General features: G+C 35.6%; 1 pseudogene across 1 annotated transcript; it reads left to right on the top strand.

Moving 5' to 3' along the window:
* Positions 1–5388: 5388 nt before the first annotated feature.
* On the top strand, positions 5389–7811 carry LOC143613862 (pectinesterase 2-like; annotated as a pseudogene). The gene is made up of 2 exons (XR_013150195.1): positions 5389–6279; positions 7034–7811. The product of XR_013150195.1 is annotated as a pectinesterase 2-like (transcript).
* The last annotated feature ends 1664 nt before the right edge of the window (positions 7812–9475 follow it).

Below are 9475 nucleotides of genomic sequence, written 5' to 3'. Positions count from 1 at the left end.
TTAAGTAGCAATGTAGCATTGTTGTAAATTTAGTCCAAACATGCTCTCTTTCAAATTGAGATAAATACAATTATACAAACAAAAACTTAGCGAGGCCGAATGGAACTTGGAAGTTGAGGTGCATAAATCAGGTATATTGAACCGGTTCCGGGTATAGTCAACAAAAGTTAAAATCGGGTCGGGTAGGAACCAGTTCTGGGTACAATTGGGCATTTAATCAGGTTTTACGGGTTTTTTCGGGTTTTGGGTCAGGCTTTGACCGGAAAAAGGTGGAACTGGTTCCGACAGGTCTGGTTCCGTGTACGGATACCGTTCCGGGTACAGGTCCAGGGAGAAACCCAATACCACAACATATCCGCGGGTCAAGTATGGGTAGGAACCAGTTCCGAATCAGGTCCGGAACCAGATATTTTGTGTACCTCTACTCGGAAGTGGTGACAGGGAAACAGTTATTTAAGCCTCTCCAACAAAACCAATCCTTTTAGCTCTAATGGGCTGATTAGGCCCAGAGGTATTGTCTGTGGTTATGTCCAACAATCCATGATGACTAAATACTAAATAGTAAATACTAATCGGCTGTTTTTTTATTCGGTTTTAAAGTCAGGGCTGGGCTAATTGTTTGGATGCATCTCAGGCCCGTAGCTTAGTGTCCTTTTTTAAGCTTAGCCGAGCCCGAGCTTGTTTTAACTTACGAGGGTTCGAGTTTGAGCTTAACTCGTTTCGAGTTCTTTTTCTAAAGCTTGAGTTTGGCTCGTAAGTTGTTTTCTCAATCTCAGGCTTGCCTCATATATTATTTATTAATTAATTTAAACACTTGCTTTTTTAATTATTTTTATATATTTTGAAAAAAAAAAACTTAAGAAAGCCTAATCTCAGGTCGAGCCCGTTTAATGCCATAAACCAGTCATACCTCGACTCGTTTATTATTTATTAATTAATTTAAATACTTGTTTTTTATTAATTTTATATATTTTGAGAAAACCTTAAACGAGTCTAAGCTCAGGACGAACTCGTTTAGTTCCATAAACAAGTCATACCTCAGCTTGAGCTCGGGATTGAAGTGTTAGCTTAATACATAGAATCTAAAAGAGGAAAAACTTAAAGATACATAAGAATCGTTAAGGTTTGACAAGCCTCCCAGTCGTGTTATCAGCAAACTCGTTGGGCAGGTTTAAAAATTCAAATGTTATTAATAATTTAAAAACTGAAAATATATATAATCCTAATTCAAAACAAGTTATGTAAATAGTATATGTTTTGTGCTTATCCTCTTGTAAATATTAAGTTAACGTATCATTATCTTGCACCTAAGTTTGATTTGTGGTGGGACGCACTGCATTATAAGTCGTTAATTGGTTATACGATAATGACACTAACGTAACTTGATAGGAAATTTAAGGATCTTCATTTATTGAGGAAGTGTTTAAATATTTATATAAAAGTTATTAATCTAAGTTTAATTTATAACTTTGAATCATTATTTTGTATCAAGTGTAGCTCAAGTGTGTAAAAAATAAATATTATTGAGACATGTACGTGCCAACAAAAATTTTGTTCAAAACCGAGCCGGGCAGTCCAGAGGAAACCCCTAAGAGCAGTGACGGACCCAGGAATTATTTTCATGGGGGCGACAGCGGGACTTAACACTAATTTTATGAATTTGGGGGGAGGAGGGGGGGAGGGGGGGTCGAGATTTTCACATACAAATAACACTAAAAAACATTTAAGGTGGGCGGTCGCCCCGGGGTAACACATAGGCCCGCGTCTACCTAAGAGGAAGCTCTTACATCAGTGCACTGGCCAGTGGCCACCATCGCGTCACCTAGTTCCGAAGAAAACCCACACAACCATAACAAGAACCCCCGGAGTTGGGATCAAACATGTGACCACAAAGGCCGCAACCTCTACCCTTCATTCGCCGTTCCCCGAGCTCCCTGCCATTAAATTTGTGAATAGTCAAGTAGTATGCTAAATATGATTAAAACATATTTTACAAAAATCATAATTCAGTTTAACCTTTTTGAATACTATTAGAGATTATTATCATTCAGATCTTCCTTTGCAACACCAAACCATAAAGGAAAAGACACTCCAACTAATGCTGCTTGGTTTAAGTACATAACTAATCTCGTATATATTCGTCGTACATCTTTGATACCATGTTCGTTGTGACTAGTTTAGTTTAATCATATACGTGTAAATGTGTACGTAATTAATAAGTTTCTGTAGCTTGTAGCAACGTTTTAATGTAATGACTCTAAGATCAGCAAATGTAGTTTTTAAAAGATTGGGTTTTGCAATTCAAAAAGAGGTAGCGGCGCCGCTTGTTGCCCGCTTGCCTTCTGTTTCGATGTAATCTAAACATTTAATAATTCAAAAACCATTAAGATTGCCATATCCATCAAGCTTAAATCAAAACATGACTTGTAATTAGACCATGCAACTAAACTTGTATAAATTTAGGCATAGATTGGGATATACATTTCCTATAATTTAACTTTTATACAAAATATAGATAGAATTTGATAAGTAGTTAAAACTTAAAAGGAAGCTGACACCACCAGCAAGATTGAGACTTTCTAACAAGAATTAATTCACTCCATCAAATGATATACATGAAGACAATTACTCTTTGTGCATATAAATAATTTTACTGATTTATTTTCTTTTTAAATACTATTTCATTTTAATAAATCAACAGTCATAAAGTAAAGCTTTTGATAATTACTAGTTTTTGAACGTTTCAAACTAATTTCGGGATCATTTATTTATTCTAATGGCTCAAGATATGTATATGTATATTTAATTAATATGAATATTCCTATATCATAATATATAATATAATAAATTAAGTTCTATTAATTAATAAAACTTAAGAGTGTTATTTTCTGTTATCTGCAAATTCAGTGGACATGACGACATAGATAACGCCGTATTCAACTCGAATAACCGCGTAATTGTTCCTCGTTTTAAAGTCAAATAATAATAATATATTTTCTGTTTGCTTTATTTATTTAATTTTGACAAATCCACTAGCTTGCTAGAACGTAGTATCATGCAAAAAGGTTATATTTCGGCACCATTATGACGACTTACGATATTACGTGCATGGTTCCATTTGATTCACATAAAAAACAATCAAATAACATATTTTTGAATAATAATTACTAACTCATTATATATGCTAACTAGTTTGAGACCTGTGTATTACATGGGAAATTAATGAAAATTACAATATTTAACGTTAAACAAAATATAATTAATAACACAATTATCATATATTGTTAATACAATTACAACTTTCATTAAAATTACAGGAATTATAAAACAAACATTACGCAAGTAGTCTACAAATAAGAAAAAAATTCCTTGTACACTACATTTGTGGTTGTATTGGTCAGATTACCTTGTTTTTTATTACTTACCGTGATAAATATGGTAAAATGTCCATGCATTGTCATGTAAATCTCGGGCCACAAGCTCTTGTGTAGGCGTTTGCATGGAAAAATCCTATTTAAAAAAAATGTTTGTTATCACATAAAACACAAATTTTCCAACTTTATGATTGGGTTAATTCAGGTTAATGTTTTTCTCTAATGGGCCAAACTGGTAGAAATTACAAAATTAGAAGGAAATGGGCCAAATGAGTTGATTGAGTCAAAAGTCATCCAATGTATACTGAAAAGAAGTTGAACTAACAAGAGGCGGAAACATTTTTTCGGCTGCTCGACGAGGAACAGAAAAGCCTCCATGAGTGCTAGTATCACTTGCTGTCAAAGTTTTGCAAAAAAACTCGGTGTGTGGCTTGTGTGCTTTCATTGACAAATTTGACGTCAATAGTGCTTCTCTATCAAATAGCTAATGATCATGAATTATGAAATATAGTTAGTAACCTAAATTTAAGCCCAGCGAATTACAAAAGTCCATAACGAAGGAACGGGTTGGAGTGTCATCTGAGCATACACTTCATCTGTTTCTGTACAACCTGAAAAAAAAAACATTTTTTGTAACAAAGTTCTAAAAGTAACTCGTATTTAAAACCAGTGTTGTAAAAATCAGGATTGATCTGTGATTAATCGCTAATCGGTGGGTTATTGATTAATTTTCAGCTAATTGGTGCAACTAATGGAGTAATCGCTAGTTGGCCAAAATGGGATTTTGTAAATACAATTGGACCTTGGTTTTAACCCGTTAAGCCCAGTTATCGGTTTTTTCATTGATTTGTTATATTTATATTTAATTGTTTATGTGAACACTGAAGTATTTATGTGAACTTTTATGTTAAGTTATCAAAATTATATATATATATATATATATATATATATATATATATAATTTTGAAAAGTTTATTAATAAGCGAGTTCTACAACATGGTTTAAAACAACAAAAATGATTAATAAGTGGCACGGCGTACATGCAACGTGACATTACGAAGGATGCACAACAATTTTGACTGAAGATTTGGATAGCTTGGAACTTGAGCATCCACATCCTTTTTCATAGACGCAGCACCCTGAAAACATGTATTAATGTATTAAAATAAAAAACAGTAGGTTAAATTCAAAACTTGAACATTCTAGAGTAAATTCAAATCTTACTTTTGGTTGAATAATTTTGCATGAAAGAGAGGAACGGCGGTTGGGAAGAACGGGAATTAGGGTTTGTTATCTCTTTTGGTGTTGAATGAAAAGAAAGAAAGAATAATAAAAAAAGGTTTCAGTTAGTATTATTGGGACGGGTTGACACAAAAGAGATACCATTTTTTGATAATTGGTTAAAAATTGTGAGAGTTGATAAGAGGTTGACAAGTGACACATAGGAGTAGCTATTTATTAGAATAGTAAGATAAGTTTTATCTCAACTAACATTGCAGAGGACGTGAAGACTTTGGCTAGAGACTGCATTTTCAAATCCGATCCTAATCAAGTTTTATCGCATGCAACGAGCTTTTAGGAGGTGGGTTTTTCACATAACAAGAGTTGGTGGGCTCGGGCAACCCAGCGTTCGCCAATGATCGCGGGCGTATGATGTATCCTATATACAGTTATATACAATTAAGGTGTGACTGATTAACTTATGAAATAAAATATAGAAAAATTAGGAGTCGTCAACTTGCATCAAAATGTAAGTTACAACGTTCAAATTCTCCTTTTTTTTTTCTTTAACTTTAAAAATATATTATAATGAATTTATATAATGGCTTTTGTTAAATATGGTAAGTTTGCATGTCTTGTTTTAGACTTAAAACAGTTGACAACATATGAAAGTACCAGGTGGTGCACCCCTTAATTGGTTGGATTTCACTACTATATAAACCAACCCTTTGCATGCAAACACTCACACCAACCAAAAACCAACTTTCTAAACAAAATCATTTGTTTTGTTCAAATGACACCCTTTCCATCTTTTGCAAAAACCCTAATTTCATATTTGATCCTTCTCCTACCTCTGGTTGCGTACGGATCCAGATACTATATGACGTATAAACCGGAGATAGCTTCATGGTGTAGCCAAACACCACACCCGGAATCATGCAAGTATTTCTTAGCCAATAATCAATATTCCGGTCCAATTAAACAAAAATCCGACTTCATTAAGGCGTTACTAAAAGTAACCCTCGATAGGGCGCGACACGCTGAGTCAAACACTCGTGGGCTAGGCCTAAAATGTCGTAACAAGCTTGAAAAAGCCGCATGGGAAGACTGCATTGAGCTTTATGAAAGCACTGTTCAGAGGCTCAACATGACTGTTGACCCTCGTAAACCGTGTAACCAATATGAAATGCAAACCTGGCTCAGCACGGCTCTCACCAATCTCGAGACGTGCCGAGCCGAGCCGGGTTCCAAGAGCTAGGTGTTGGTGGCTACATGTTGCCACTAATGAATAATAATGTGTCTTCTTTAATTAGCAATACATTAGCAATGAACAAAGGAAAATCTCCATCTCAAGGCAACCAAATAGGGTTCCCTACATGGGTGAAGCCGGGCGATCGCAAGCTCTTGCAATCTTTGAACCCGGCGGCTCAGGCTAATGTTGTGGTGGCTCAAGATGGCTCAGTTAATTATAAAACCGTGGGAGAAGCTATAGCCGCAGCGGGAAAAAGGTCCGGAAAAGGTAGGTTTGTGATATATGCGAAGGCAGGTACTTACAAGGAGAATGTTGAAATAGGTAGAAAGTTGAAGAACATAATGCTAGTTGGAGATGGTATAGGAAAAACAATAATAACCGGTAGCAAAAGTGTTGGAGGAGGCGCTACAACTTTCAAATCAGCCACTTTTGGTAAGTAAAATCAATAACTCAAATTATATTTCTTTTAATAACATGTCACAGTTCAATGATCAAAAGGTTAAGGTCAAGAAAATATCCATTTAATCAGTTTTTTCTCCAAATGTTCATCTTTTAATTTTCAATCATATCGATCAATGCGCTTTTTAATTATTTACTCAGTAATATTTTTAACCAACCAGATTCTGCTACTTGTTCAAAAAATCTCATCCAGAAATGAGAAGATCTCGTCAGGAAGCAAAAAAAATGTCGTCGGAAAATAAATCTCGTGTCGTTGGCTCTGACGATTTTTGTAAGAAAAACTAAGTTTTGTGACGCGTGAAAGAATTATGCTTGTTTAAAAATCTTGTTGGCCTGATTAAAAAGTGTGTGGATGGATGATATTGAGCGTAGACATTATGAAAAAAAAATATATTGTTAACATGGACATTTTTTTTTACTTAAATGTTCTAATAGACATTTTGTTTATTTTCACTAAGATTAATCTCAAAAGTTACATTTTTTATAAACTAAACCTATAAAAAATAACCATTTTTAAAAATGTTAACTACTTGTGGGATATCAATGAACTCCCTTTTCTTCCAACACAAGTCATGTGATTAATGTCACGTTGACCTTTAAATGCTTTTGTCAAAAAAAAAAGTAATATTGTCACAAGGGAAATGATTGGCAAAATTATATATTACAATTCATATTGCAAATTAAAAATAAATATAGACTTATAATTATAATTTTCTTACATTAACAGCTGTCGGGGGAGACGGATTCATCGGTCGTGGCATCACCTTTAGAAACACCGCCGGACCGCAAAACCACCAGGCAGTGGCACTCAGGAGCGGCTCAGATCTCTCGGTATTCTACCAATGTTGCTTCGAAGGCTACCAAGACACACTTTATGTCCACTCCAATAGACAGTTTTATAAAGAATGTAACATATATGGCACGGTCGATTTTATTTTTGGCAACGCAGCGGTGGTGTTTCAAAATTGCAACATTTATGCACGTAACCCGCCTAACAAGACCAACACGGTGACTGCACAAGGTCGGTCCGATCCAAATCAGAACACGGGAATCTCAATCCAACATTGTCGTGTCATGGCCGCCTCAGACCTCAAAGGAGCCACAGGATCCACTAAGACATATCTTGGAAGGCCTTGGCAACAGTATTCAAGGACCGTGTTTCTCAACACGTTCCTTGATAGTCTAGTAGACCCCGCTGGATGGTTTCCATGGAGCGGGAACTTTGCACTCAATACGTTGTATTATGGGGAATACATGAACACGGGGCCAGGTTCATCAACTGCGAGGCGGGTTAGCTGGAAGGGGTACCGAGTGATCACTAGCGCCACCGAGGCGGCAAAGTTCACCGTTGGAAACTTCATTGCCGGTGGTTCATGGTTGCCTGCGACCAATGTGCCCTTCACTTCTGGCCTTTAATTCAATCAATATATAGGTGATGTATTTTGAATTCTATTATTTGTTACATTTGTTTTGTAAAAGAATTAGTGTGATTCTTTATGGATTAATAAGTAAATGGTGAAAATTATAGTATGTATACTGTTTCAATGTTGTATAATAAAAACATTTAATTTGTTTTACTTCAAAAACTATGAGTTTTAGTATTAAGGCTGTCATTTTTACCCGTAACTCGAAACCCGACCCGAAAACTATTAACCCGAACTCAAAAGTACTTGTATTTATGAAGCTTGAACCCGAATCTAACAAACCCCGAGTATAGCCCGAACTAATACTAGTCGAGTACCAATTGCATTTTAATGGGTTTCGGTAAATTCGAATAATCTAACATTTTAATGGGTTTCGGGTAAATTCGAATAAAATCCATTTCAGGCTCATTTCATCAGTCGACCGGTTATTCATTCCGTCAATCGAGGCGTTCTTCAGACTCATTCAATTGAAATATGTGGTTTGTTATTTGTTTATGTAAGTTAAAATTTGAAGACGATATATTTGTTTGAGTTTTTAGGGGCTGTTTGGTAGCCTCTTAATGACCATTAAGAGACTACTCTAGGTCAAAAACTCGAAACCCGATTAACCCATACTCATAAAACCCGGACCCGAATAACCCAGGGGAGATTAGGGTCGGGTATGAGCATTTTAAAAACATTTCTCGAACCCGAGAAACCCGAAAATACAACCCGAATAACACCCCTAATTACGTCAATGATGTGAACTTGCCCGTCTTATAGTTGTTTTTAACCGTATAAACTTGGTCTAGCATGAAAATGTGTATAAAATTAAAATGATTCTTATGAATAAAATACAGAATGCGTATAAAAATGGTGTGGATCAAGACATGTGAGACGAGTTAAATAACTTAAATGTAAACAAAAAAAGTATAAAATTTAAATAAGTCATTAGAATGCGGTTTTGTGTTACAAAAATGGCACCACAATCCAATAATTCAGTGACAGCATATTATATATGTTTGTGTCCCTCATTTTTCTTTGAATAGTACGGAAATATCCACTCTCCCCCAATCTAGGCTAAACAAATCTCTTAGCAACCAGTAAGGGATCCCATTTTCGGTCCGATAACTGATAATTACCACAGCGTGATCTACAAGCTGTGGTAATTATCAGTTATGGGACCGAAAACGGGATCCCTTATTGGTTACGAAGAGATTCGTTTAGCCAACATTGGGGAGAGAGCGGATACTTTCGTACTATCCAAAGAAAAACCGGGAAGTTTTTAATCCGTATAATCTAGATGGCGATGGCATACTGCCTGAAATCCAAGCCGCAGGTGTCAATGTAGGGCCTGACATGGTGTTGGGACACTATGGACTTCAGCAACTTCTCATCATTCGGGGGTACAACGGCAAATTCGTCAATAGTCTGCAAAAGGAAAATAATATCTTGATTAGGGCCGTCCAAACCACTCGTCAATCGAACTCGCTTGGAAATTGCTCGGAAAATGTTCGCTTGATTGTAAATGAGCCGCTCTGCTCGGTTCGGTTTGTAAACGAGCCAAGCAACGAGCAAAGGTCTTCTCGGTTCAGTTCGATTCGGCTTGAATATTTTCAATTTAATTTAATTTATTTATAATTATATATGAACAGATATATCATTTTCATATTCCGTCAATTTTATAGTTTCATTAGTTCGATTCTAGTTTTCAGAATACCAGAAGTTTGTTTACATGTTCATTATATCCCACTGCAAACTTCGTT

Source organism: Bidens hawaiensis, unplaced genomic scaffold (genome assembly GCF_021521415.1).
Source record: "Bidens hawaiensis isolate Kalapana, Puna unplaced genomic scaffold, B.hawaiensis_p1.1 tig00038491_1, whole genome shotgun sequence".
NCBI lineage: Eukaryota > Viridiplantae > Streptophyta > Magnoliopsida > Asterales > Asteraceae > Bidens > Bidens hawaiensis.
This window is presented reverse-complemented; position numbering and strand designations above follow the sequence as displayed.